This window comes from Perognathus longimembris, chromosome 2 (genome assembly GCF_023159225.1).
Source record: "Perognathus longimembris pacificus isolate PPM17 chromosome 2, ASM2315922v1, whole genome shotgun sequence".
NCBI classification, from domain to species: domain Eukaryota; kingdom Metazoa; phylum Chordata; class Mammalia; order Rodentia; family Heteromyidae; genus Perognathus; species Perognathus longimembris.
Genome location: NC_063162.1, coordinates 26,857,064 through 26,884,926, shown reverse-complemented (window position 1 = coordinate 26,884,926; position 27,863 = coordinate 26,857,064). Strand labels below are relative to the sequence as shown.

General features: G+C 38.6%; 1 protein-coding gene and 1 pseudogene across 1 annotated transcript in view; one reads left to right on the top strand and one right to left on the bottom strand.

Moving 5' to 3' along the window:
- LOC125346250 (cytochrome P450 2C29-like) overlaps positions 1–27,863 on the bottom strand; it is a 45,454-nt gene that overhangs the window by 6,237 nt on the left and 11,354 nt on the right. The window lies entirely within an intron of this gene.
- On the top strand, positions 811–26,213 carry LOC125342125 (annotated as a pseudogene).

Below are 27,863 nucleotides of genomic sequence, written 5' to 3'. Positions count from 1 at the left end.
TCCCAATGCTTCTAAATTACCACAGAAAAGGAAAATATTATGTTGATGACATAACTGTAGCCCATTTTGCTACACCTAAGACAGAGACATTTTGCACAAAAAGATAAAAAGGTAAATAATAGCCTACGTATATACAATACACTACTAAATAGATACACAAATATAATCTTATTGGTGAAACATGCAGAAGTGGAAACATTGCATATTGAAATAATCTAAGGAGAAACATAATTGTTACATTATTGAATTCCTTGAAATTGAGTGTAAAATGATGATTAATACAATTTGGGAAGAGTTATATAGAATGAGAATTTGGGAAGTTTGCTTCTATACATATTAACTAAGTTCATGTTCATCCTAAAAGTCACTTGTGAGGATGAATCACAAAATGTTTAAAAACACAATAATAAACTTAGTTTATTATTTGCACCAGAGAAGGCTGGATATGGAAGAGATTATTCTTCCAAGAGGTGCTTCATGCCCTGCCTGCTTCAGGGCTGCAGGGTACTCCCTGTGTTTGGTACATCATCAGTATATTCCAATCTTCTCTGGGAAGTAAAAGTCACATGTTGTAGCAAGCCCTTACTGCTGATAGGGCTTCACAGCTAGGTTCTCAACAGCCACAGTACCACAGTTCATCCTGAAGCAGTTGTTCATAGGGACATCCCCTTCAAATGGAGCCTAAAGGGATGATGAATTATTCAAGCATCAAAAGTTGACTAAACAGAGGTTCAAATCTTGATCTTCTATTCATTAGTCAAGGGACATTGGAAATGAGTTTAGAATTCTCAGACCTCAGACCTATGAGACATGACACGCTTGGAGCAGGTAAAATGCTTATATCAGCTCAGTCCTTTGGTTGCTTGAACATTCTTTGGATCACTGGCTCAGGCCAGAAAGGATCCAAAGCCCTTCAAATATTTATTATGTATGTGAATCTACATCAAGCACCCTGACAAACATAAAAGAAATGTGTTCAATAATTAGGACATATTCCCTTTCTTTACATAAAAGTCACCTCACTGAGGAGAAACTGACCACAAAGAGTAGGCAAAATAGAAACTACTTAAAATGAGTTGAAAAAATACAAAATATTTTGACATTACAGGTGTGAGCCAATAGCATCTTTCTCTTAAATGATTTCTTTTTTAAAAAAAAATTACCTTATCTTTAAGTAGTTAGTCAAGGCAGGTGCTATTTAACAAAGCAGTTTATGAACACAATGCATCTTCATCAGCCCCTTCAACATTCTCTTTCCTCTTCAACCTACCATTCCCTTACTTTTATTAATTTTGTGATTCATGCAATAAAATCTTGACTGAAGTCTTAAAGTTCTTGATTTTGTTCTCAGTGTATTTGAAAGTTATTTCCTTAACAGACTTTACTGGTAACATCCCAGACATAGAATGGTTGGAAATAATTCTTCCACCTACACATTATGATTATCATCCCATAAATTCCCATTTTGTACTGGGTTGTTATGATTTCTACAATTATTCATTATGTATCCTCAATGTGCCTTTACAATGATTGTCTTGTGAATTCTCTTAAAAGTGTATAGAAACCAGGACAGTTAAGCACAAAAGAACAGTAATGTTAATGTTTATACAAGAAATTTTGTTTGTTGATATAGTAGTACTTTATTGTCCAGTGTCCTTCTGGTTTAGCCTGCAAGCTAACTCCCTTTATCATTTCTCACATCTGCATATGAGATTACTCTACTATTTCATATTAGCTTAGAATATCTTACTAACTTCTATATTAAAAGCATGATAGTAGATTCTTATAATCCTTGGTATTTGAGAGGTTGAGGCAGAATGATTATAGGTTTAAGCCAGGAATGAAATTCAAACCAAAGGGTTGAACATGTGGCTCAAGTAGTAGAATACTTGATTAATATAGAGGAGGTGCTGAAGGCCATCCCCAAAACAACCTTATTTCACAGAAGTGTTATTGCCAGATGAAGAATTCTTCCTTGAAATGTTTTCTGTCTGCATCTTAAACATATTATGCTAACACTTGCTAACTTCTAAAGTTTCTAAAGGAAAGGTAGCCATTTACTCCTGTTGAAGCTACTGTACTTGAGGAATTGCTTCTCTCCTGCTGCTTTCAAGAGTTTTCTTTGGAGGCTGGGAATATGGCCTAGTGGCAAGAGTGCTTGTCTCCTACACATGATGCTCTTGGTTCGATTCCCCAGCACCACATATATGGAAAACTGCCAGAAAGGGAGCTGTGGCTCAGGTAGCAGAGTGGTAGCCTTGAGCGGGAAATAGCCAGGGATGGTGCTCAGGCCCTGAGTCCAAGGCCCAGGACTGGTTTTAATTTTAAACATTGATTAAATGTATGAATGGTATGAATTTCTATGGTTTATTTGTCACAACTTTTGTTGAATTTCCTACATGAATTTCATGCATGACTTTCCTTGAATCAGAAACCATTCAGCTATTAACTCTTCCAATATTCTGCCTCTTTTCTGTCATTAGTATGTCTGGCACTCTGGGGACAAGTACTTCATCATCCTTTGCTGTACTCCCTGTTATGTCTTATATTTGTTGCTTATCTCTTCTTCTTGCTAGTGTCTACTTTTAACTTTTCATCTTTTATTTATTCTATTTTCTGTTAGCAAGTCATTTATGGAATAATTTCATCTATGTCTTCCTAGGAAAAGCACAACAAACAGTCAGAATTTACTTATGAAATCTTGGTAACCTGCGCTACTGATCTGTTTGCCACTGGCACAGAGACAACCAGCAGGACCCTGAGGTACGCTCTGCTGCTCCTGATGAAGCATCTGCATGTCACAGGTAGGACCAATTACCGAAGGATAGTGAGAAGATACTACTAGCATCTTTCAGCTTGTTTGTCTTAGAAGAAATTCATTCTTCTTAGTTCTTCTTCTTTGCTTTTGGTGAAACTGGATTGAACTCAGGGTGTCACACTTGCTAAGCAGCCATTCTGCCACTTTTAGGCTGAGCACAGACACATGTGGACCACTGCTACAGTGGCCTGTGGGGACTGGACAGTTGAGCAGGGTGAAATCAATTCTGGGGAAACAGCATCTAACACAAGCCTGTGAGATCAAGATACCTAAAAGATACTCTTTTTCAAGTGTCATTTTGATTTAATTTAGCATTTGATTCTAGTTTCTCTTTCTATGTCAACTGTACCTTTTTCTCCACACTATATTGATTCTATTTATTTGTTATTTGCTTAATGCCAGTAGCTGGGCTTGGACCTATGACCTAAGGCTCTTGATCAATTTTTGCGCTCACATCTGGCACTGTACAGATTGAATTATGCTTCCCATTCCAGCTCTTTGCTAGTTAATTGTAGATAAGAGTGTCTTAGATTTGTCTGCCTTTTTATTTGAATTTCTATCTTCAGTCCTCTGTCTCATGAGTAGCTAAGATTATAGGTGTATACCACCAGCATTTCACCTGATTATTTTTTAAGCATTTTGTTAATTCTATCGAAATCATCTCCATGAATGGTAACCTATAGGTTCAAACTAATGTTTCAAATTGATTGATGACCAGTATACATTCTATTTCTGTTAGTCATCTCTTGCTTGTATCTTGCCAGATAAAGCCCAGGAAGAGATTGACCATCTGATTGGCAGACACCGTAGCCCTGCATACAGGACAGGAGCCAAATGCCCTAAACCGAAGCTGTGTTGCATGAGGTCCAGAGATACATTGATCTCATGCACCCAACAACCTGCCCCATGCAGTGACCCATGACATTAAGTTCAGGGACTACTTCATTCCCAAAGGAAGCAACTTTTGTCAACTGCACTTCAGTGCTCTTGATGTTCCCAGATCCATAGAATAATCCTACCTGTATCAGCTTGAAAGAATTTGGAGCTACTTCCAGTTTTGTGTTTTTAAAACTTTAACCCAGATCTCATTATCTGGCTATATGAGTCTTCTGAATTTGTTCTACTTCTTTGAAATTATTTGGCTATTCATAGGTGTTATGAGTTCCAAGGGATGATGCATGTTCACTTGGTTAATCTTGTAAAGTCTTCTATGGGATTTTATTTTTTTTTTGCCAGTCCTGGGGCTTGGACTCAGGGCCTGAGCACTGTTCCTGGCTTCTTTTCACTCAAGGCTAGCACTCTACCTCTTGAGCCACAGTGCCACTTCTGGCCATTTTCTGCATGTGTGGTGCTGGGGAATCGAACACAGGGCTTCATGTATATGAGGCAAGCACTCTTGCCACTAGGACCATATCCCCAGCCCTTCTACGGGGTTTTTAATGTGAATAGCAATAGATCTGTGTGTAATGGTGGAAGGGCTTAACTAGGAGTCATGATCGTTATAGGAATGATTCACTGGTAAAAGGTCTTTAACTTTTTTGAACACCTTACTATACCTGCTATGGTGTCCGGAACAATGCTGGAAAGACTTGTGTGAGTGGGAATTCTTCTTTCTCACAAGAGAGGTTCGAAGGCCTTACTACCTCACTCCCAAGATTGATGGCTTAAGTAGATTTTAGTAAATGTCATTCAACATATAGGGAATTTTTTCCTCTTCTTAGAACACATATTCAACCTTTATTATTGTGTTTGGATTAGCATGAACATCATGTCTTCATATACTAGAGCAATTCTTTTTTCCTTTGTTTCCTTTTATTATATTAACAGAGAATCCAGCCAACAGTCATTTGAAATGTCCCTCAGAATGGCTTTGTGCCATTGTTGTCAATAAAGTAGATTCTGATAAGATACTGTTAAAGAAAAATACGTGTGTTCTATACATGTGACTCTGAATCACACTGTTGAGGTGGAGACTAACAACCCTTCTGTAATTACTTATTGTACTACTCTTCTCATTTAGTAAGTAGATATCTTCTAGTTCTCTCCATCATTAAGACTGGGCTTTTATGTGTACTTGATTCAAATCGATGGTATGACACTTTAATACCACATTAAATAATAATAGCAAAGAACTCCTGCATGTCCAATTGAGGACAAACTGCATAGCAATGTTATAAATTGGTTGTATATTTCTTTGAATCTGTTTTTACATTTTCTGTCCAGAAAAATCACATTGCTAAACAAATCAGATATTTATTAATTAGAAGTGACACTATCTTCCTTTAAAAATCAGAATCCATGTGAGTTGCACGGAAGGGGAAGTGATAAATTGGAACAGGATGTATAGACAACAAGCAATGTCCAAGCTTGATAATAAGAAGAGATACAGTCATTTAAGTGCCAAATACCCAAACAATCAGTACGTGAAAACCGTTAAAGGTCACTTCAGCAAGATCACTAGCACTGCCTCAGACTTCAGTCCTACTGGTCATGTGATATGTCTTCTTGGAAATGCCATAGACCTACTCTGGCCTGGTTTTCCCATTTATAACCCAAGAACATCTTGACCTAAGTGATTTCCACTGGAATTTTCTGCTTCTCCATTTCTGTATAATGTAGCTCATATTTATGTGCTCTTTCCAGGGTACCGCATTATTAACATCCCTGAGATTTGTGTTGTATAACAATAAGGAATTCCCTAACCCAAAAGACTTCAACCCTAGACACTTTCTAGATGAGCATGGCAACTTCAAGAAAAGTGACTACTTCATGCATTTCTCAACAGGTAAGAGAAATTAATTTTTCGTATGTTTCAGGAGATAAAGCAGCTTATGGTGATCTGTTACAGCTTAGGGGGCATCTTCTCTGGAGCTGGAAGACCTACTCTTTGTTCATGCATCAGAACACACTCCCAAAGCTAATGGACTCATACTACAAATGGTGGGTTCTCATTGGTGGCTACAATAGGATGGATTTAGATTACTGACACATTTCTTACAACGTGAGAAAGCTACAGTGACAGTTGTCTGCATTCTCCTGAGGCATCACAGAGGTAATGAAGATCTTTCCTTAGAAGCTAAAACCACTTAAAAGTTCTTCACCCAGCCGGGCTGTGGTGGGTCATGCTTTAATCCTAGCTACTCAGGAAGCTGAGATCTGAGGATCATGGTTCAAAGCCAGCCCAGGCAGTAAAGTCCATGAGACTCTTATCTCCAATTAACAACCAGAAACACTGGAAATGGTTCTGTGGCTCAAAAGTGTAAAGTGCTAGACTTGCACTAAAGAGCTTAGGGACAGCTCCCAGGCTCAGAGTTCCAGCACCAGGACCAACAAAACAAAAACAAAACAAAACAAAACAAAAAAAAGAAACCAAGTTCCTCACCTACCAGGAAGAAAGTGGTATGACTCTAAGATCTTCACGGAGGAAATTCTGTATTGTGATGGTCACCCTCCTCAGGGAAGAAACTGACATACAAATATCCATTCCTCAGGAAACTGATTTTCCTCCTCTAGGAGGAAAGGGTTACTTTGGAGAGAAACTGAGCCTGAAAAGCCCAGTACACTGGGTTTTGTGCTAACAGGGAAAGAGTGTACATTGGGCTAATTAGGAATGTTTGTTAAAGGCTTATCTTCAATTTTGACAAATCATCTCCTGTTTTTCTTACTCATAATTCCTGGATGTGGCAACCAGATAAACTTCTATATAGCTTTTAAAAATACCAAACAGGTCTGGGAATATGGCTTAGTGGTAGAGTGCTTGCCTAGTACACATGAAGCCCTGGGTTCCATTCTCCAGCACTACATTTATAGAAAAAGGCCAGAAGTGTCACTGTGACTTAAGAGCTAGAGTGCTAGCCTTGAGCAAAAAGAAGCCAGGGACAGCGCTCAGGCCCTGAGTACCAAACAGAACTGGCAGAAAGAGGAAGAAGGGGGGGGGGAGGGGAGGAGGAGGAGAGGGAGGAGGGGAAAGGGGAGGGGGAGGAGGAGGAGGAGGAGGAGGAGGAGGAGGAGGAGGAGGAGGAGGAGGAGGAGGAGGAGGGGGAAGGGGATGGGCAGGGGGAGAGGGAGGGGGAGGGGGAGGGGGAGGAGGAGGAGGAGGAGGAGGAGGAGGAGGAGGAGGAGGAGGAACAAAAATCCTCTCTATGTTATCATCTTATTCAAAATGTTTCCCCAGGTTCCCACCAAAATTAAAGACATAAAGGGCACCTACCCAAGACAAGGTGTCATGCTATTTCTTAGCACCTGACCTGAAGACAAAAAATCATGAAATATTTCATACATATATACATAAATGTTACTGTTCTGATGGTATGGGAAAATATCTGGTGTTTCCTGTCAACATATCACTGTTCATTATTTATGTCTTATCAGTTACAATCCAGGAAGAAATTGACTATGTGATTGGCAGACACTGGAGCCCCTGAACACAGGACAGGAGCCGCATGCCCTACACAGAGGCTGTGCTGCACAAGGTCCAGAGAAACATTGAGTTCATACACCCAACAACTTGCCCCATGCAGTGACCTGTGACACAAAGTTCAGAGGCTACTTAGGATGAGCCATTTTCTCTGCTGCCCCTTTGCGCCCCCTGGTGTTCGCAAATTCACAATGCCCTTTCAGATATCTGCCAACACACAAGACAGAAGCTGGAACTGATTTCATGTGGCAGCATGATAGATTTTGTGCAGTGTCCAATTTGGTACTATTAACCTTCTCCATAGGTCTCTATAGCTTACGGTGTGGTTTTTCCACATTTTTTCTGACTACTTAGAATTGTTTCTGGATATTCACAGGTGTAAAGAATTCAAAATAAATGTTCAATTTTCATTTCCTAAAAGATGCATATGAGATTTTTGTCAAGCTATTATTAAAATTATTCATACTTTTGCCAGGTTCTGATGGCTCACACAGTAATCCTAGCTACTCAAGAGGCTGAGATCTGAAGATCGTCGTTCAAAGCCAGCCTCAGCAGGAAAGTCTATGACACTCTTATCTCCAATAAACTACCTTCCCACCCCCTAAAAAAAAATGAAGTGGAGCTGTGGATCAAGTGGTAGAATTCTGGCCTTGGGTAAAAGCCTCTCAAGAACAATGCCTAGGCCCTAAATTCAACCCCAGGATTGGTACACATGAACACAAAGATCTATACATAATTTTGAAAAGAGCTTATTATTTGCTTCAACTGATAGATAACACTATGTCTCTATTTCATTTTGACTATGCTTCATTTTCTTTGTAATTATGTGCTTTTAGCATTGTAGCTTGCAAACATTTGTTAGGTTGTTATTCCTGGATAAATGACATTTTCCTTGTTATTACAATTTAGATATCTTTCTTTTTAATTACTTTTTTGTGAGATAGAGTTTCCTACCATGTGACTTCAAGCTGGGATCCTCAGATCTCAATTTTCCGAGTAGCTAAGATTACAGGCAGGAGCCACCAGTGCCCCACCGATGCCTCTACTTCGTATTCGCCTAAATCAAGAATCATTCCATTATTTTTGAGTGTTTCTTCCAGTATGTCAGCCTTCATAAAGCACCAAACAAGCATCATTTAGAAGTTCCTAAAGGTGATTGTGTCACTATTTTTTATGGATTAGATTCCAGATATAATTCATAATGAAGACTGCATACTATGACAATCAATTATATCAGTAGGGGGAGGGAGATAATAATGTGACCTGCTACACTACCATGTATACTAAATCCTTCATTAAATAAGGTGATATCTGGCAGATTCATCTATGGTAGATATTCAGTATTTATGTGTTGTTATGCAAACATGGCAAAAATTTAATCTTTGGTGGAAATACCTAAGTTACCCTCTCTCTGCTTTTGCTTCCATTGATGATCCTTGCCTCACTGGAAATGTCATAAGCTTTTCTTGGAAACTAGAACTAAGAGATTTCCAATGTAACTCCCATGATTTCTTTATTCACCTGGTTTTCCATGTGTGTTGTTTCCAGGGCACAACTGACATCTCTGACATCTGTGCTACATGATAGCCAGGAATTCCCCAACCCAGAAAGGTTTGACTCTTCTGGCCACTCTCTACATAAGAGTGGCAACTTCAAGAAGATAGAATACCGTTAGTACATTTGCCTGTGTAACAGCCATTCAAAATTCCATCCAACAACCATAGTGTCTGGGGAAGATGCAAACACAGGGCTTCATGTTGTAACATTTACAAACCAGGAGTAACTACACTCCTGGTGTTTATTTTGTCTTTCTAGCAAAACAGGTTTATGTAGGAGAGGGTCTGCCCCATATGGAGCTGTTTTTATTCCTGACTAGCATTTTACAGAACTTTAATCTAAAATCTTGAGTTGACCCAAAGGACCTGGACACCATCCCAGTAGCCAAAGAATTTTCTTCCCTGCCACCCTTGTACCAGCTCTGCTTCATTCCTGTCTCAGGAGAAGCACTGTCTGCCTGCTACTGTGCCGGCTCTTCCTCCAGGTCACTGGCTGCTTCTTCCCTCATGCTGGATGCCTGCCCTCCCCTCAACGCTCATGTCACCCCTGTCCTCAAGATCCAGGGACTCATTCACCCCTCTGCACAAACACACCTGCTCTTCCGAGTGTTTCATCGCACTTGTTTTGATCATGCCAGTTTCCAGTGCACGGCTACAGCTGTGTAGTTACGTTGTTATCACTGAAAAACAGCAAAATATCCTACAGATGATCTTCTGGAGCCATTTATTCTCTGTTATTTTCTTTTTTTTTTTTTTTTTTGGCCAGTCCTGGGCCTTGGACTCAGGGCCTGAGCACTGTCCCTGGCTTCTTCCCGCTCAAGGCTAGCACTCTGCCACTTGAGCCACAGCGCCGCTTCTGGCCGTTTTCTGTATATGTGGTGCTGGGGAATCGAACCTAGGGCCTCGTGTATCCGAGGCAGGCACTCTTGCCACTAGGCTATATCCCCAGCCTCTGTTATTTTCTTGATAATAAACATTCTTGACTTTCTGTCTGTCCTCAGATTTCCTTTGCCATGTCAAGGAAGATGAAAGGCACTAGAAATGCAAAGAAGCTGCTTTCTACTCTGAGCTAAGTATAGAGAATGTAAGGGGAGGATGATAAAAGCATGAGCTGTCAGCCAGAGTTTCTAGAGGTTTGACTTCACAACAGAGTGAGAATTCTTAGATGCTGACCCTGCCTGTAGGGAAATAGGATGGGAATGAGTCAAAGGAAGGAAAATACATTAAGGTTAGAATGCATGACTCTGTTTTGTTGTTACTGTGAACAAGAAAGAAAAGTCATGTGTGAATGTATGCTTTCATGTTTCTGAATGTTATTCTTCATATCTTTTGAGTCTTCTTCTTTCTTCCCATGAAGACAAAAATCTCCTTTTCTATTATTTTTCTACCTTCCAAGTATTGTTTACATTCAATCTAAATGATGACAGCAAGAATCTGAAGTCATTCTCTCATGAGACTGCAGAATATGAACAAAGTGAACACCTAAAACAGAACAGCAATTATTTTCCTTTCATTTCCTATTAAAATGTTAAATGCAAAGTAACTTCTCTTGCCACCTCCTCCGCTCTCCCAAAGAAAATGACTTTGTCAGACAATTTGTAGGTAACACTAGTGTCTATGTGGATATGTTCATTTGTACATACTTAAGTACACAGACATAGATTCACATATTATACAGTTTATAGATATGATTTTATAAATTTACTTCTTTACAGAATTCTTTGCAGCTTCTAGTGCACAATGTTTGTAAAACATGATGTTTGGCCACTAAACTATATGCCAGAAAACCTTCAAAATTATAAAAACATGAGATATCTTTTTGCCAATCCTAGAGCTTGAACTCTGGGCCTGGGAACTGTCTTTGAGCTTCTTTTGGTCAAGGTGAGCATTCTACCATGTGAGCCACCGTGCCACTTTGGGCTCTTTTGAGTAGTTTATTGGAAATAAGAAATAAGATTTTCGTGCCCGAGTCAGCTTCAAATGGCAGATCTCGGACTACTAGGTAGCTAGGATTATAGGTGTGAAGCACTAGCACCCGGCAAGATATGATTTTTAATAGTTAATTTCAACTGATATATTGGAAATTATTTAAACTTATGGTATATTTCAAAATATTTTGAAGCATACATATACTGTATGAAGTTCACATCAGGTTAAACATGTTCGTATCCTCACATATTTATCATTTCTTCATGGTAAACCATTCACAGTCATTTTTCTATCTTTGGAAAATAGACACTATATTATCATAACCAAGTTTCTCTACTGTGTATTATACACTGTGTATTTTTGTCTATGAGTGTGTTTCGGGGGAATTGTACTGGTACTGGGAACTTGAACTCAGGGCCTTGGTTCTGTCCCTGAACTTTGCTGCTCAAGGTTAGTACTCTACCAGTTGAACCATAACTCCACTTCTGGATTTTTCATAGATAACTGGGCAAACAGTGTATGGTTCAAGCCCCCAGACTGGCACCAAAAAGAAAAAAAAAAAGAAAAAAAAAAGAAAGAAGAGATAAGAAGATTATAGAGTAACATTTTTCACTGTTTTCCCTATAAATACACTCTGTATATACTCTGTGGAGAACGCTCCAGGGGAGCTCAGAACTCCGCTGCAAACAGCAGAGTCACTACACGCTCTTGGGCAAACCCGATGGACACTAAGGCATGAGTTGGCTCTGTCTGCCCCAGGCCTGCACCTCCTGGAAAATCCCTTTTCCAGAGTCCCTAAGTACAGATTTTGCTACCCACTGGCTGTTGATTACATCATATACTGGGTGATTTGCCTATATAGGCTTTGAAACTGCGCAATAAACTTGATCTGCACCTCGAGTCTGGTCTCCAGTGTCTGTCTCGCCTGGGCCCCCTCGTTTTCGTGACTCCATCTCCGCTTGTCCCCCAAGCCGCTGGCTGGCAGCGACTACAGCATCTACAGCAATACTCTTTATTCTCACACATAATTCTTAACCAAACTGCTATGAAAGTGAGTGCTATGGAAAAGTAGTTTTGATTGCATCATGAAGGTGGCCATACTGAAGGAAAAGCAGATCCATGGACTGTAGAAGTTAGAGACCCAAGGCACACACAGTGGGTACTGAAGCCTGAGAGCATTTCAAGCATGGACTCCTCTAATTCAGTGGAAAAACCAGCAAGAGAATCAGTAGGCATTAGACAATGTATACATAGGAACCCTTGCTGAGTTAATGTAACACACACAGACACACACACATATACTCTGTATACTATTAATTTAACAGATAAAATAATATTACATCATTTACAGTGAAATAGATGGACCTGGAAAAAATTTATATTGAGTGAGTTAAAGAGTGCACTCGTTCTCTCATATATGCAAGGTACACTTAAAATATGAATATATATTAAGGCCCATACAGAATCATATACATATAGGCACAATCAAGATGAATAAAGCATGGTTTCCATGGTATAACTCCTTTGAACATTTGACAGGCAGTTCAAAGTAGTGAATACTAGGAAGCTGAAACATGTCTTGTCTGAGCCAGGGTACAATCCAATGGGAGCAGCAGACACCTGGAGAGAGGAATGGCTAGTGAATGCTGTCCTGTCACTCACTAGGAATGGAAAAAGGAAACTGGAGGAGAATCATGGGAACTGAATAGATGGTAGAGAGAGGAAAAATAAGGGAAGGGGTAAGTGATCAAATGCATCACACACATGAAAACTCCTTTGTACAACTACTCAAAGATATTAAAAATGGTTATTACTATTGCCAATGAAATTGAGGGGCCAAGAATAAATGGATGAGGCCAAAAAGAATAAAATAAACAGCTGCATAACCAAAAGAGACAATTTATGACATAAAGGGTGATTCAGGGAAGTGGTGCTGTGGCTAAAGTGGTAGAGCCCTCAACTTCAGCAAAAGAAGTTCAGGGACAGTACCTAGGCCCAGAGTTCAAGCCCTAGGACCAGTAAAAAATAATAAATAAATAAATAAATAAATGATGACTCAATTGATACAACTTTGTAATTAAAGGCAAAAATTAAGGGCTGGGGATATAGCCTAGTGGCAAGAGTGCCTGCCTCGGATACACGAGGTCCTAGGTTCGATTCCCCAGCACCACATATACAGAAAACGGCAAGAAGCGGCGCTGTGGCTCAAGTGGCAGAGTGCTAGCCTTGAGCGGGAAGAAGCCAGGGACAGTGCTCAGGCCCTGAGTCCAAGGCCAAGGACTGGCCAAAAAAAAATTAAGAGGACAATCAATCAAACAGAAGAAACTACTTGGTTGAAATCCCTATGGAGAAGCAGGATCAAGTGAAAAAGAAAATAAAAAATTGAAGACAAGGGGGATGAATTCACACATTCAGTAACAAGACAGAAGAAAATCACAGAGAGACAAGAGCGATAGAGAAATTAGAAAATCATTCTGGGGGCTGTCAGTATTTCCAACAAGTGGGTTGGAGGAATTTGTTGAAATTTGTTACAAGGTAAGACACATGACACTGACAAGATTAACAAATCTAGTTGCACAAACCTGTCCTAATGGAAAGGGAGAAAGCCTGAAACAGAACCACAGTGAAGTTTCAGCAGTTCAAGCAGTGAAGGGTGCAATGGTCAGATTCCTGAAGTTCAGGGTGGAGCCCAAGCACTGAGCCTGTGGCTGACGCAGTCAGTACTGGGGGAGAAAAGTCAGAGGGCTGAGTAGAGTGGACATAAGTGCAAGTCTTCTGATGCGCATACAGTAATCAAGTCTTTCTAATGATCCATGATAGAACAGAAAAGTGATAGATGAATGAAAGCCAAGAGAATATTTTCATGAAGGAAAGTATTTTTGAAAACTCTACCTAGTCATTTGGTTAGAATATGCTAATTCCTAAGTTAAAAACAAAGGTTGTTCACGTCTTTGTAAATGCTACTTTCCCACCAAAGCTACTGAGCTTGTTTTACCCAACATAAGGTGGTGGAATTCTTCATTCATTTACAGCTAGGTGGGTCAGGCAGCAGGTTAGTACTTACTTCATTCTACATATTGTACTCCCAGGATCTGGGGTCTCTCAAGTTTTACAAATTATAAATGCAAACTTTTCTGACATCTATATTAATTATTAGCTGAATTCAGGATTATTTGAAGTCACTTATTAATAAGAAAATAAAGTATTTAGTAATAGTGCAGAGTTAGCAATTTTTTTACAAATTCAGAAGAACCAAATGCCTTCCTTAGGGGGAAGGATGTAAGATGTAGAAAATGTGTGTTTTTGCTTCAGCTTTACCAGCTGTGGTTTATGTCTTTCACCAATGTCTTCATGCCTAAGACTCAAGTTTCAAAGCCCTAAAGGAAAACAATTTCACAAGCAAAGAAAAATGGGCCAATGACAATGGTTAAGATAGATAGCCACATAAGATCTCAGAGTCCCTATATACCAGGCTGGTAAAAGGGTAGGCAACTGGATTTTAACAGGTCTTAATTTTCCATATTGAGGAAGATAAGAGGCCAAGAACAGTGGCTCAGGCCTGTAATCCCATCATAGGAGGCAATTGCCCCTCAGGAGGCAAAGATTCAGAGGACTGAAATTTGACACCAACTTGAACAAATAGCAAAACCCTGCCTCAAAAAACAAGCCAGACATGAAGCAGGGGGAGAGGGGGTGCTTGTAGTTTCAACTTTGGTAGAGGGAAAAGTAGAAAGATTATAGTCCAGAATATCTTTAGTAAAATTAAATATAAAGACTCTGTTTTAAAAGGAATCACTAAAGCAAGGACAGAGTGCAAGGCCTTGAGTTCAAACCCCAATACCACCAAAATTAAAATTTTAAACTAACTGATGTCAATTTTGAGCAAATATGATATCCTTACAAACATACCTTTACTTAAGCATTACTTTCCTAACAAGATATGTTATTATAGTAGGACCTGAGTCTTTTACTTTTACATTCTGTGGTGGTTTTGTACTTGAGTTTAAACATCCTTATAACCCATTACTTCCCAAGTTCTCACTAATCTTAGAATCAAGAAATGTACTCTGTATCTGACTTAGGTAATTCTAAGTGCTCTGTACATCACTTTTTTTTTTTTTTTTCCAGTCCTGGGGCTTGGACTCAGGGCCTGAGCACTGTCCCTGGCTTCTTTTTGCTCAAGGCTAGCACTCTGCCACTTGAGCCACAGCGCCACTTCTGGCCATTTTCTGTATATGTGGTGCTGGGGAATTGAACCCAGGGCCTCATGAATACGAGGCAGGCACTCTAGCCACTAGGCCATATCCCCAGCCCCTGTACATCACTTTTATAATAACAACGAAAAAAGGACAAACAGTTTTGGAGTAAAGTACTTATATATCAAGTCCTTAACTTTAGCACTTCTTATTCATGGCTGTACATTGAAAGCAGGTAGGTTTGCATTTCAATTTAGCAATATTTGATCTCCAAAAGGTGCACCAATACTACAGTCTCCCATGTGTCCTCTGTAATGAAAGACATGTGTACAGGTCATTCAAACTTTACCTCTATCATCAGGACAAAGTCTAACCTGAAGAGACTGGGAGGTGTCTACCTAATTCATTACTAATGCATTCAAGAGGCATGCCTTACAGTGTTGAGAGCACTATAAAAGGTCTGCATGCAAGCTCACAGGACTCTCAACAAGAAGAGAAGTGTCAGTGGGTCCAGTAGTTGTCCTGGTGCTGGGTCTCTCCTGCTTGCTTCTCTTTTCCATATAGAGGTAGAACTCTGGGAGAAGGAAGCTCCCTCCTGGCCTCACTCCTCTCCCAATTGTTGGCAATATATAGCAGGTTGATATTAAAGTCATTACTAAATCTTTAACCAATGTAAGTACTCTTCATGCTCCCTCCCCCAATGGTCTCAGTCACTAAATTATAAATGTTGCAGCTTTCTCCCCATCTTAGTTTAACAATTGTGTTGATATTTGTTTGTTTGTTTTTGTGAATATGCTCAGTAAGAAAGGTATTGTGGTTAAATGTTCAGTTCTTGAAATCTTATACCTCATTAGACATGGTTTTTGATTTGCAATGATCACAGAAGTTAACTTCTCTGAGAAGTTGTGGATGACTGAAAGGAAATATGTGTGAAATGAGATAACGTAAACAGGGGCTGGGAATATGGCCTAGTGGCAAGAGATAACGTAAACACATAAGACCATTTAGGGGAGTGCTGATAGTGTTAGAATCCACTTCGATTTTTTCAGAAAACATTTGTCTGGGGCAAACAATGCTGCTTGGTGAGAAATGGCTTTGGAAGGTATGTCATGTACTGGGGCAGCCTCTGTGGGGCCCAACCTCTGTCTTTAATGCCAATAGATCCCAAACTGCACTTGACTATAGAAGCAGCTGTTCTGACTTATAAATGGCAATTTCTCTGGTTTGTCGCAGGAAATGAGATTTTCAACAGTAAGAGATTCACAGGTTGTCTAGAAGCAGTCATATGGTCAAAAGAGAATCAAACATTTCTCAAGCATGGAATATTCAATAAGCAGAAGTTTAACTATGAGTCTTCTATTCAATATCCATGGGGCTCTAGGAATGAATTTAGAAACCATAGTCCTCTGTGTCTTTCTTTGTGAAACATGACAAACCTGCTGTGTGTTTTGATGTGAAGATGAATTATAATGGTGTGCCAACTGCCTGGCTCATTACATGGCACATTGTAGGCCATCTCTAAGTGACAGCTATAACAATCCTCCTTCATTATGCATGGACTTCAGAAATATTTAAAGTTGTGTTGGCAAAAATAAAGAAGCATAAAAACATACAATGATAGTATCCGTTTTGCTCAATCGGAGGAGTGAATGGTGACGTCTTTCTCTAGTATTTTTTTTCTTCTCATTTCCAGTTCTCTGAAGTGTACGGCCTTGTGTTCACTCTGTATTTTGGCACGAAGCCCACTGTGGTGCTGTATGGATATGAAGCAGTGAAGGAAGCCCTGATTGATCATCGGGAGGAGTTCTCTGGGAGAGGCAAAGTCCCAGTGATTGACAAAGCTAATAAAGGCCTTGGTATCTGTATGTCTGCATGTGTCTGTGTGTTGGGCAGAGGATATGGGAATAAGGAGAATGGAAAAAGATGCCTGAAGGGTTCTGTAGTCAGAGCTTGCCCATCCTTGTGGCCGCCATCTGTTGCTTCCACAACCTTGCTTGTGTTCTCCATCCATATTTCTGCTTCCCTTCATTCAGGAATTGTTTTCAGCAATGGACACAGATGGAAAGAGATGAGGCGCTTTGCACTCATGACCTTTCAGAATTTTGGGATGGGGAAGAGGAGCACTGAAGAGCGTGTTCAAGAGGAAGCCCGCTGCCTTGTGGAGTAGTTGAGGAAAACCAACGGTGGGAGCTGCTTTATATCACTACTTTAGACAAGGAATATAAATAGCTCCTCTAATTCCCTTCTGTCTCAGATTTGGATTTTTTGGTTTTCACATCAGAAACCACGAATGTAATTTCTTTTGTTGTTTTATGCTGATACTGGTGCTTGAAATCTGGGCTTTAAGTTACTTCCGCTCACGGCGGGAGCTCGGTGCTCTATCATTTGATCTAAACCTCCAGTTCAAGCATTATTCTGGTGAGTTACCATACATGTCATAGGTTTGCTCAGCTTTGCTTTCCTGGGCTGGGTCCCAAGCACAATCCTTATGTTTCAACCTGGTGAGTAGTTAGGGTTCTAGTTGAACCGCACCAATATCTGAGTAGATAGATCTTTGGGGTTTCTCGTCCAAAGAGTTAGGGAAAATTAATTGCTCATATCCCGACTCAAGGTACCTAGTATAGTCATTACATAGGAGTGCTTGCCAAATGAACAGGGTGGTAATGACCCTATCAACGTTCGAGACTGCTGCAGAGAGGAAGCTATATAGTATGCTCATTTTCATTGACATTTGTCATTCCTAAGTACCCATTCCTATACTTTTGGATAGTCATGCTGTGCTATAAAATATAATTTTATTTCTTTTATTGTCTCTTACTTTAATTCACAACAAAATATTGCTCAGTAAACATGGTGCAATTGCTTCATGTCATCATTAGTTACTTCTTCTTATCCAGTTTTTTAGATTTTTTATTACATATTTTGAGTAACTATGTGCTTTATCAGGAGTCTGTAAAATACACAAATGGATTAAATGATTCAATTAAAAATTTTCACCTCTTATGATCAGTTTGTTATAGTCTTCTCTTAGTGTATCCTAGCTCAATTTTCAGTTTTGCCTATCACTTTCTCCCATGTTTCTTAGATTTTATGTTAAAAATCTCATGCTAATTACTCCCATAAATAAATCCACTGACCTACAGTCATAATGGATATGATTATCCACTTCGATTCTAAGTAACTGTTTAAATTTATTCTTCCAAATAAAATGAAGAGTGAAAATCTGACTTAATCTGTCAACAACAAACAGATACACTCAGAAAATCTCAACAATTTTCCAAATAACCAAACCTCTCATAGTTAAAATAGAATTTTTCTGAGAGCTTAGACTTAATCTCTAAGTAGCCTACACACATGCAACCAACTTACCAACTAATATATAACCCAAATGACCCACACCAACTCATAATTCTCTATTTAGTGTCTATGATTTAAGCTCAGTAGCAACTTATATATTTATTATTTGCTTACAGCAATTTCACCGTATGGAAAGTACAAAAAATAATCCTTTTCTTTAACTTATCTGTCAAATGATAGAATCTCACAGACAGACAAATTTAAAATATATGTAAAGTATTATTCATCCCCGAATTTCAAAGGTTCAGCCCCGTCCATATATTAAGTTTGGTGTTTAATTAGACTCACTGTCTATTTCCTAAGGAGGGGAAATTCACTCTTAAATATTGAAATGAAAAAGAAGGCTCCCGTGTATTAATTTTACGTTTATGTTTGCCTTACCTGAGATTTACATTTAATAAAAGGTTTAAATTTAGTTATTATTTTTCTCTCATACAACATGAATGCATTCAAGTTTTTACTTTGATTCCTTCTAGTATTTGAACTCTGCTAAAAATCTCTCTCTTTCACTTCTCTCCATTGGTTTTTCAAAAATGCTACAGGCACCTAATATTCTGTCCCTTTCTCTCTCAGTGTCATGTAGTCTACAGGCTTTGCATACAGATATATTACTAGCCCAAATGATTGACAATTAGGTATATAAAAGTCTTCTTTTCCATAAAGAACATACATCTGGGATTGAAAGACTTTAGGTAAAAGCAATTAGTATGAACTTTCGTTATTTTCTTACTTAGTTTGTACTGGCCAACTCAGGCTTCAGGTAAATTGATATACCAGTTTAATTGATATTGAATATTTGGCTGTTAGAGGAATTTATACATAAAACAGTAATAAAATTGGTAAAGAAGACAAAGCCTAAATACAGCATTTCATATGTATATTTCAATTTGTTTCTAATTCCTCAGGTTCACCCTGCAACCCTACCTTCATCCTGGCCTATGCTCCTTGCAATGTGATCTGCTCCATTATTTTCCAAAATCGGTTTGATTATAAAGACCAGAACTTCCTTAACTTGATGGAGAAATTAAATGAGAATGCCAAGATTATGAGCTTGCCCTGGATACAGGTAAAGCCAAGGTCTTTTCTTCCTAAGAAAGCACTTATCTTTACTTTTTATTTTAACAGACCCAAATTAAATAAAAAGCAAATAGTAAGGTGACTACCTGGACATGACAGTCCAACCTAAAGAACTGTAGAGTACTATTCAGGAAGTCACTGCCTAGGCCAACGTGTTCATCTGGTCTTCCCATTGTATTTTTGTAGTATCTCCAAAGTTTCAGGTTTTATGTTAAGATCCTTGATCATCGTTCATTTGATATTACCACAGGACATGAGGTAAGCTTGTAGTTCATTTTCTGCAGTTCCAAAATAGATCAATGATGTTTGTAGGAATTAGTTTGGGAAGGAGGGAAGGAAAGGATGAGGGAGAGTAACACAGGAGCAGAGTATGATCTAGATATATTGCATGGTCCGTCCATGTTGGCTCATGCCTAAAATGTTATATAATCATGAGACTGAGACCTTTAAGTTCAAAGCTTGAAGCCAGCTAGGGCAGAGATGTCTGCCAGACTCCATCTCCCAGATAGCCAGCAAAAACTAGGGTAGGAAATACAGCTCTAATAGTAGAGTGCCCACCATGAGCAAGAACACCAAACAAAACTCTGAGGCCTGAGTTCAAACCCCAATACTAGCACCAAAAAGAAAGACGTATTCCATTTGTATATGGACATGTCAACATGAAAGCCTTTGACAAGTAACTATGTTAAGAAAAACGAAAGAAAAAGAATATAAACATCTGAGAAAGATGTCTAAGTCAATATTTTATACCCACTGAAAAATATAAATATAGGATTGGCTCAAGCTAGTCAACTCAGCAATTCATTCTATGTTTCCCATTAAATCACAAAGAGATATTCCTATAAATGGCATTGTTCAGTTCCAGAAAGATGCCTAGTCAATCCATGGATATCCAGGTCTTTAGTGAAAGCTTATATTTCCCACAGATTTGTTTTCCAATCAGACTTCTCATGTTCACTGGGCAAATGTATTTTCCCTCACAGAGCAAGCATATTTGGGACAATGGAAGCTATTAGAAATCACTGAGTAGAATCAGAGTATTTGGTGATTCCACTGTGGTCCTAGATGATTGGGTAGTCTGGGAACAAATGACAAAATTGAATTCTAAAATAATCCTCACAGTATAAAACTGTTTGCTTATTATAGTATTTATTTTGCTACTTAATACAGTAAATATATAAAAGTAGCCTTTGATTTCTTTTTATATGATTTGACATGTTTTTACCTGCAGTTGTTCATGTGAATTATTTATCTTGGTAATTAAGATGCATTGCTAAGGACCAATAAACTATCACCCAACCCCTCCCAAAAAAATCTTCACAGTGTTTTCTCATGTACTGATTCAGCATGACCTAATTTCTATAAGAATGTAACATAAAATATAAAAATAATAATGTAATATAAAATATAAAAATTATAACTGTGTGGTCGGGGAGAAGTTCACTAGATGCTCCAGCATGGAGCTGAGTTTTAGGTATACTTGAACCCCTCTCACATTATATGTTCCATCAGTATTTCCCTCCAAGATGGAAGCCATAGAATGTTTCTATTTATAGCCCAGTTTTCTATAATATGTATAGTATTTATTGCAAATGCATTTTTATTCAATAAATAATGTTTTATTTTTAGATCTGCAACCTCTTCCCCAATCTCATTGATTATGTACCTGGGAGTCAGAAAACAGTAATAAAAATTTTGAATCATATCAAAAGTTATATTTTGGAGAAAGTGAAAGACCATGAGGAATCACTGGATGTTAACAATCCTAGGGATTTGATCGATTGTTTCCTGATGAAAATGAAACAGGTAAAATGTGAAAAATCCTCACAGTTATTTGAAATCTTGAACATATTCTGTCACATTGAATAGTTAGTGTTACTAATGATATTTAAACAATCACACCAGCAGTGCTTGTAAAAATAAGTTCTCAATTATGTAACTGAGTATACCCTAATTATCTGGCAAACTTTAAATTAATTTATTAATTAATTAAAATACACTCTTTTCTTTATATAAAAATAATCTAAATAAGGATAAGCAGAATGAAGTGGTAACAGGTGAAATAGAATCAACTGCAATGAAAAATATTGTATCATATAATGATGTGTGTCATTATTTTATGATGTATAGAATAGAAGACTTCATTAAGGTGGTCTTCCTGCATGTTCTGTAAGTCAGAATTGGCCTTGAAGAAATCATTCTGGAATGATCCTTAATTGGTCATGGTTCATCATCCTTACAAAGTTTTCTTTTCATTGTTTAATTAAAATATGTATATATGTGTCACATTATTGTATACTTTATGGACAAATTAATTGAACAAAGACTTACATTATGGTATTTTATGTGCATATAGGGTATTTTAGTCAAATTCACCTTTTCTATTTTTCCTAAGTCCTCTTTATTCTTTGTATATAGATTTTAGTGAGTTTCATTATGATATTTTCACGTAACATGCAATGAATACACTATATATCTAACATAGATGTACAATGCACATAGATAATTCATATGTAGTACTATACATATGTGAATTTGTGTGTGTATATATACATATTCTGAAATCAACTAAGTGCAGCTGATTCCTTATTAGTTACCATGGGGACAACTATAACAAATTTATGAAAATCTAGTGCGAAATTACAGCAAATTACTTTCTGGCTACACATTTAATCCTCCGCAAATTAAACTTCAACCTTCTTAGTTTTTTTTTTTTTTCTCACAAATTACATCCTTGTTGTATTGGGTACCCATAGCATCCATCCATAATTATTGTCCCATACATTTCCTTGAAAATGTATATGAACTAAAAAGTGGTTGAATAAATATATAATACAATTACATCCTTTTTTTATGTGTAAGGTAATATTTAATAAGCATATACATTTCTTGAAATTGTGTTGATTTATTGTTCAATAGGCTTTAGTTTCTACTTGAGCTAACTCCCCTTAGCACTTCTACTATGGTAGATCTATTCATGACAGATTCTCTTCTTTTATTTGTCTTAGGAGTATTAACTTCCCCTGCATGTTCATAAGGATATGAGCTAAAATTAGTGTTTTAGTTCATGGCATGGAATCATTAGATATTCATTATTTTGTTAACATTTATACAGCCCAGAATATAATAGGCTATGAGCCCTGCAACTATTAAATCTCCAATTTTTTTAATAATTACTTATTTATTGTCAAAGTGATGTGCAGAGGGGTTACAGTTTCATATGTAAAGCAGTGAGTTCATTTCTTGTACAATTTGTTACCTCCTCCCTCATTTCCCCACTCCCCCTCTCTCTTACCCTCTCCCCCCATGAGTTGCTCAGTTGGTTTAGACCAAATGGTTTTGTAAGTATTGCTTTAGGAGTCATTTCTCTTTTTATCCTTTGTCTCTCAATCTTGATATTCCTTTTCCCTTCCCTAGTTCTAATACCAGTATATACAGTATCCAGGGTACTCAGATGAGATATAGTGACAGCACAGGGGCAACCATACGCAGGGGATACTGGAGGATCATCAACAAAAAAAAAAAGCTATGATTTCACATGGCATATTGAAAATATTTACAACAGTGATACAACACTCGTTTCCATAACATGGAGTTTATTTCACTTAACATCATCTTATGTGTTCATAAGGCCATTTTGACAGATGGAAGTTTTAATATTGGTGGTTAGGCACACTATCCTAGAGTAATTTTACCTTAAGATTTAAGACAATGACAATGTGATGATCCTAGAAAATACTGAAACTGGATAATACCAAAGTTTGTTTAATTTAGCCAGTTTAGAAAGCACATGAAGTCAATATTATCAAAGGAGATGACATTCCCCAGGAACTACAAAGGTTCAGAGATGAAGTTTAATTATTTTATTACACATTGTTAGACATCACTACAAGTCGTTGGAGGTTATAAAAGCATGATGGATTTAATGGAGGCCCGGGTACTGCCTAGATAATGATGTAATTTGATCGTTTAATTAATTTCCTCACTCGACATTTAAAACTGCAAACTTGTTGACAACATAATTTCACACCACCTTCTCAGTCCTTGGCACTGCTTTATCCATACTCTCTCCTTTATACCATGACAAGGTAATGTGAACATATTTTGACTTCATGGTTTAGTGTCTCTTCAGCTCATGCGTGCCAAGTCATTCCCTCACAGGTTCCCTAGACCACCTGACTCAGTGCTTCCCATCTGCTGGTCCATCTTGTTTGGATGAAGCCATTCTTACTCCTTGTGACTCCTGAGTTTGGCTGCCTTTTAACATTTTCACCACCAATATTGGAAATATATAAATTTTTTATACAAGAAGTTAAGTTGTAACAGGGAGCTCATGGATGAAATCCTAGCTACTCAAGAGGCTGAGATCTGAGGATCAAGGTTTGAAACCAGCTTGAGCACTAAGGTCCCTGAGACTTTTATCTGCAATTAACTAGCAAAAAGTTGGAAGTGGAGTTGTGGGTCAAGTGGTTTAGCACTAGCCTTGAGCAAAAAATCTCAAGGACAACACCCAAGCCCTGAGTTCTAGCCCTAGTATCAATAACAACAAAACAAGGTTTAATTGCATATTCTTGCTTCAAGCTTATAACACCTATGTCCCTAATTTTCCTACTTCTATTACTCAATTATCTAATCCTTTAAAAATTAGAGTAAATTTAGTTATTAGTGGTTTAAATAAGTGGTGAGTCCTGACCTCAAATGCAGTCTCAGTACTATATCAGTTAGAGTAGGAACAGTACAGTAGCCCTGAAGCCTTAGCCTCAACTAGTGTACCACCCCCACTATGTCATTATTCATTTTTCTTAGTCCTTTACTCTCCAGGTTTGTATCATTGTGAGATACTGTAGATTCACTGTTATCACATGTGCTGGTAAATAGTATAATTGTATCAAACCTTAGGAGCAGGAAAATCACAAGGAACCATTGTAATTTACTAAGAAAATTTTGACAATTGTTGCATTGAATTTGTTTGGTGCTGGGACAGAAACGATCAGCACAACACTGAGATACGGCCTGCTGCTCCTGATGAAGCACCCCCATGTCACAGGTAGGTGCACAGGTAGAGACCTAAGTGAATTTCAGGAAAATATAGAAAAGATGCTGCTAGGGGTTGCATTGTCAGGTAAGTCTCACAATTCAACATCCTATGCCACCAGCTGTCATCAGAGAGAAATGATGAGAACAAGGCAGTAGGGAAAGCAATAAGACTCTCGTCTGGCCTCTGGATTTTATGTCAGGTACTTGTTGGAAAAGAACTCCAGCACAAATTAACATACATGTACATATTGATTTTAGACCAAAATTTCCAGCTTTTAAAATAGGTCAGTTCTTCTATATACTTTTCCTCATTCTGACTATTGTAATGATGCTGAAATGCCCAAAACTCAAGACCCACCCTCCAAAGACCACCAAGAAGCCGATTCCAATGAAAAAGCAAAGAGTCATTTATTAGCAAACTCGAGCTCAGACCTATGCACACATGGACACAGCCAAGATGGACGAAGGCCCCCAGCACAGATTACACCAGGTTTTTATAGTAAACAAGTCTAGGGGATTCCCAGTTAAAAAGACAGGTAATTGGTTAACCCTTAGTGTGTTATCTATTCCTGATTAGCTGGACAGCAAGACAGTCAAAGTTTGCAAAAGACATCTGGCATCAGCCTTCTCCTGTTATCAACCTCAGGACTGTTAGTGGGGGGGTACTGCAAGGGACTTTTGGCATCAGACCCCTCCTACTATGTATGCATTAGTTACTTATTGGGGCAGTAACTTGTTCAGAATCCCATTAATAATTATCTTAATTGCCTGGTGGAGCACCTGGAACTTCAAATATCTATCTGCTGATCTGTTGCTTGGGGAGTTTACACCTTTCCTGGAATTTGGGTCCTTGACTAGTTTCCTAGAGTCTGCATTTTGTCACTGAGGTGAGGGGAAGCTATTGGCCCTTACATAGTAACAGAACTTTGTTAGTAGTTAATCACAGCTATGAGAAACATATTCCTGTACACAGCACAATTATCAAACAAGGCAGTGAAACGTCTTACAAACAATGGCTAAACCATCCTACCTTTAACTGACCTCTGGTCAAATGAAGTCTCTCTGGCTACCTTGATTATTTTAGACTGCATTTTCTTCAAGCTTCACATTGACAGTAATTACAGGAAGCTTCAGGGCCCAGTCAGGCCCTTCTCTCGTTGCCCACTAATATATCAACTGCTAGCCACTCCCTTATTAAATCAGATTTGCTCTTGAAGCGTCTCCGAGATACGCTTTTGCCTGGCTTTCTTCACTGGTAAGGAGGGAGGTAAAGCAATCTCGAACGGCCACGTGCACCTGAGGTCCTTCCTGAGCCCCCCACTCCACTCTGGCCTTACCTGCAGGTCGGGTGACCAGGGGAGAGGGTGAGAAAGGGAGTGATTAGAGTAGAATAGAGCCTGACCCCCCGTGCCAGAGGAGGCGACCCTGAATTTGTTGAAGCTCATTATGAATCTTTATGTAGTAGTGAATTACTGTGACCAATGTGTCACTTTCCTCCTATTCTGCCATTTTTTTTTTTTTTTGGCCAGTCCTGGGCCTTGGACTTAGGGGCTGAGCACTGTCTCTGGCTTCTTTTTGCTCAAGCCTAGCACTCTGCCACCTGAGCCACAGCGCCACTTCTGGCCATTTTTTATATATGTAGTGCTAGGGAATTGAACCCAGGGCTTCATCTATACCAATCAAGCACTCTTGCCACTAGGCCATATTCCCAGCCCCCCCTGCCATTTCTTATTTATGTCTCACCCAGCTAAAGTGAAGGAAGAGATCGACCATGTGATTGGCAGGCATTGGAGCACCTGCATGCAGGACAGGAGATAAATGCCCTACACAGATGCTGTGATTCATGAGATCCAGAGATACATTTCAAAGTCATTGGTCTCATACACATGCATATCAACAAAAAATATTGCAATTCCGAGGAGCTCCTCAACAAACTGTCAAATAAATCCATCCTTCTTCAATACTTAATTTACATGAAAGCTAAAGCCTATAGACTTGATGGTAATCAAAAGGAGTACAATTACTCTTCATTTTAGAGCTTGGGTAAATGTTACTTCTTTTTTCACTTTGCTATTTGCACTCACGTTAGTAAGAGATTTAGAAGCCTAATTTAAATAAAATGTAACTCAATGGACGTAAATGCCAAATATAGCTCTACCTGTTAATATTCTGGCTTTGTTTTGTTTACATTTTCTTTCTTTTTTAAAAAAGTTTTTGTGGGCTGGGGATATGGCCTAGTGGCAAGAGTGCTTGCTTCCTACACATGAGGCCCTGGGTTCAATTCCCCAGGACCACATATACAGAAAATGGCCAGAGGGGGCGCTGTGGCTAAAGTGGCAGAGTGCTAGCCTTGAGCAAAAAGAAGCCAGGGACCAGTGCTCAGGCCCTGAGTCCAAGCCCCAGGACTGGCCAAAAAAAAAAAAAAAAATTTCATTATCAAACTGATGTACAGAGAGAATACAGTTTCATACGTTACGCACTGGATAAATTTCTTGTACTGTTTGTTGCCACGTACCTCATTTCCCCCTCCCCCTGCAACATTCTCTTCCCCCCCCGCATGAATTGTTCAGTTCATTTACACCAAACAGTTTTGCAAGTATTGCTTTTGTACTTGTCTTTTTTACCCTATGTCTCTCGATTTTTGTATTGCCTTTCAATTTCCTAGTTCTAATACCAGTATACACGGTTTCCAATATACTCAGATAAGATACAGAGATAGTGTAGGTACTACCACAGGAAGGGAATACATGAAGATCATCAATAATAGAAGCTACAGTTATATATAGCACATTGAAAGTAGTTACAACAGTGATATAACACTCATTTCCATAACATGGAGTTCATTTCACTTACCATCATCTTATGTGTTCATAAGGGTATAGCTATTGGGCTCTTGTGATCATCTGCTTTGACTTGCCTAAACCTGTGCTAATTATTCCCTATAAGAGAGACCACAGAGTCCTTGTTTCTTTGGGTCTGGCTCACTTCACTTAGTATAAATTTTTCCAAGTCCTTCCATTTCCTTACAAATGGGGCAATGTCATTCTTTCTGATAGATTCCATTGTGTATATGTATCACATTTTCCTGATCCATTCTTCTACTGAGGGGCATCTGGGTTGGTTCCAGATTCTAGCTATGACAAATTGTGCTGCAATGAACAATGTTGTGCTGGTGGCTTTAGTGTGATTATGTTTGTGGTATTTGGCTAGATACCCAAAAGTGGGGCTGTTGGGTCATAGGGGAGCTCTATGTTTAGCCTTCTGAGGAATCTCCATACTGCTTGCCAGAGTGGCTGAACCAGCTAACATTCCCACCAACAATGAAATAGGGTTCCCTTTTGGCCACATCCCGGCCAACAATTGTTATTGTTGGTTTCCTTGATATAGAACATTCTTACTGGGGTGAGATGAAATCTCAATGTTGTTTTGATTTTCATTTCTTTTATGGCCAGTGATGTAGAGCACTTTTTCATATG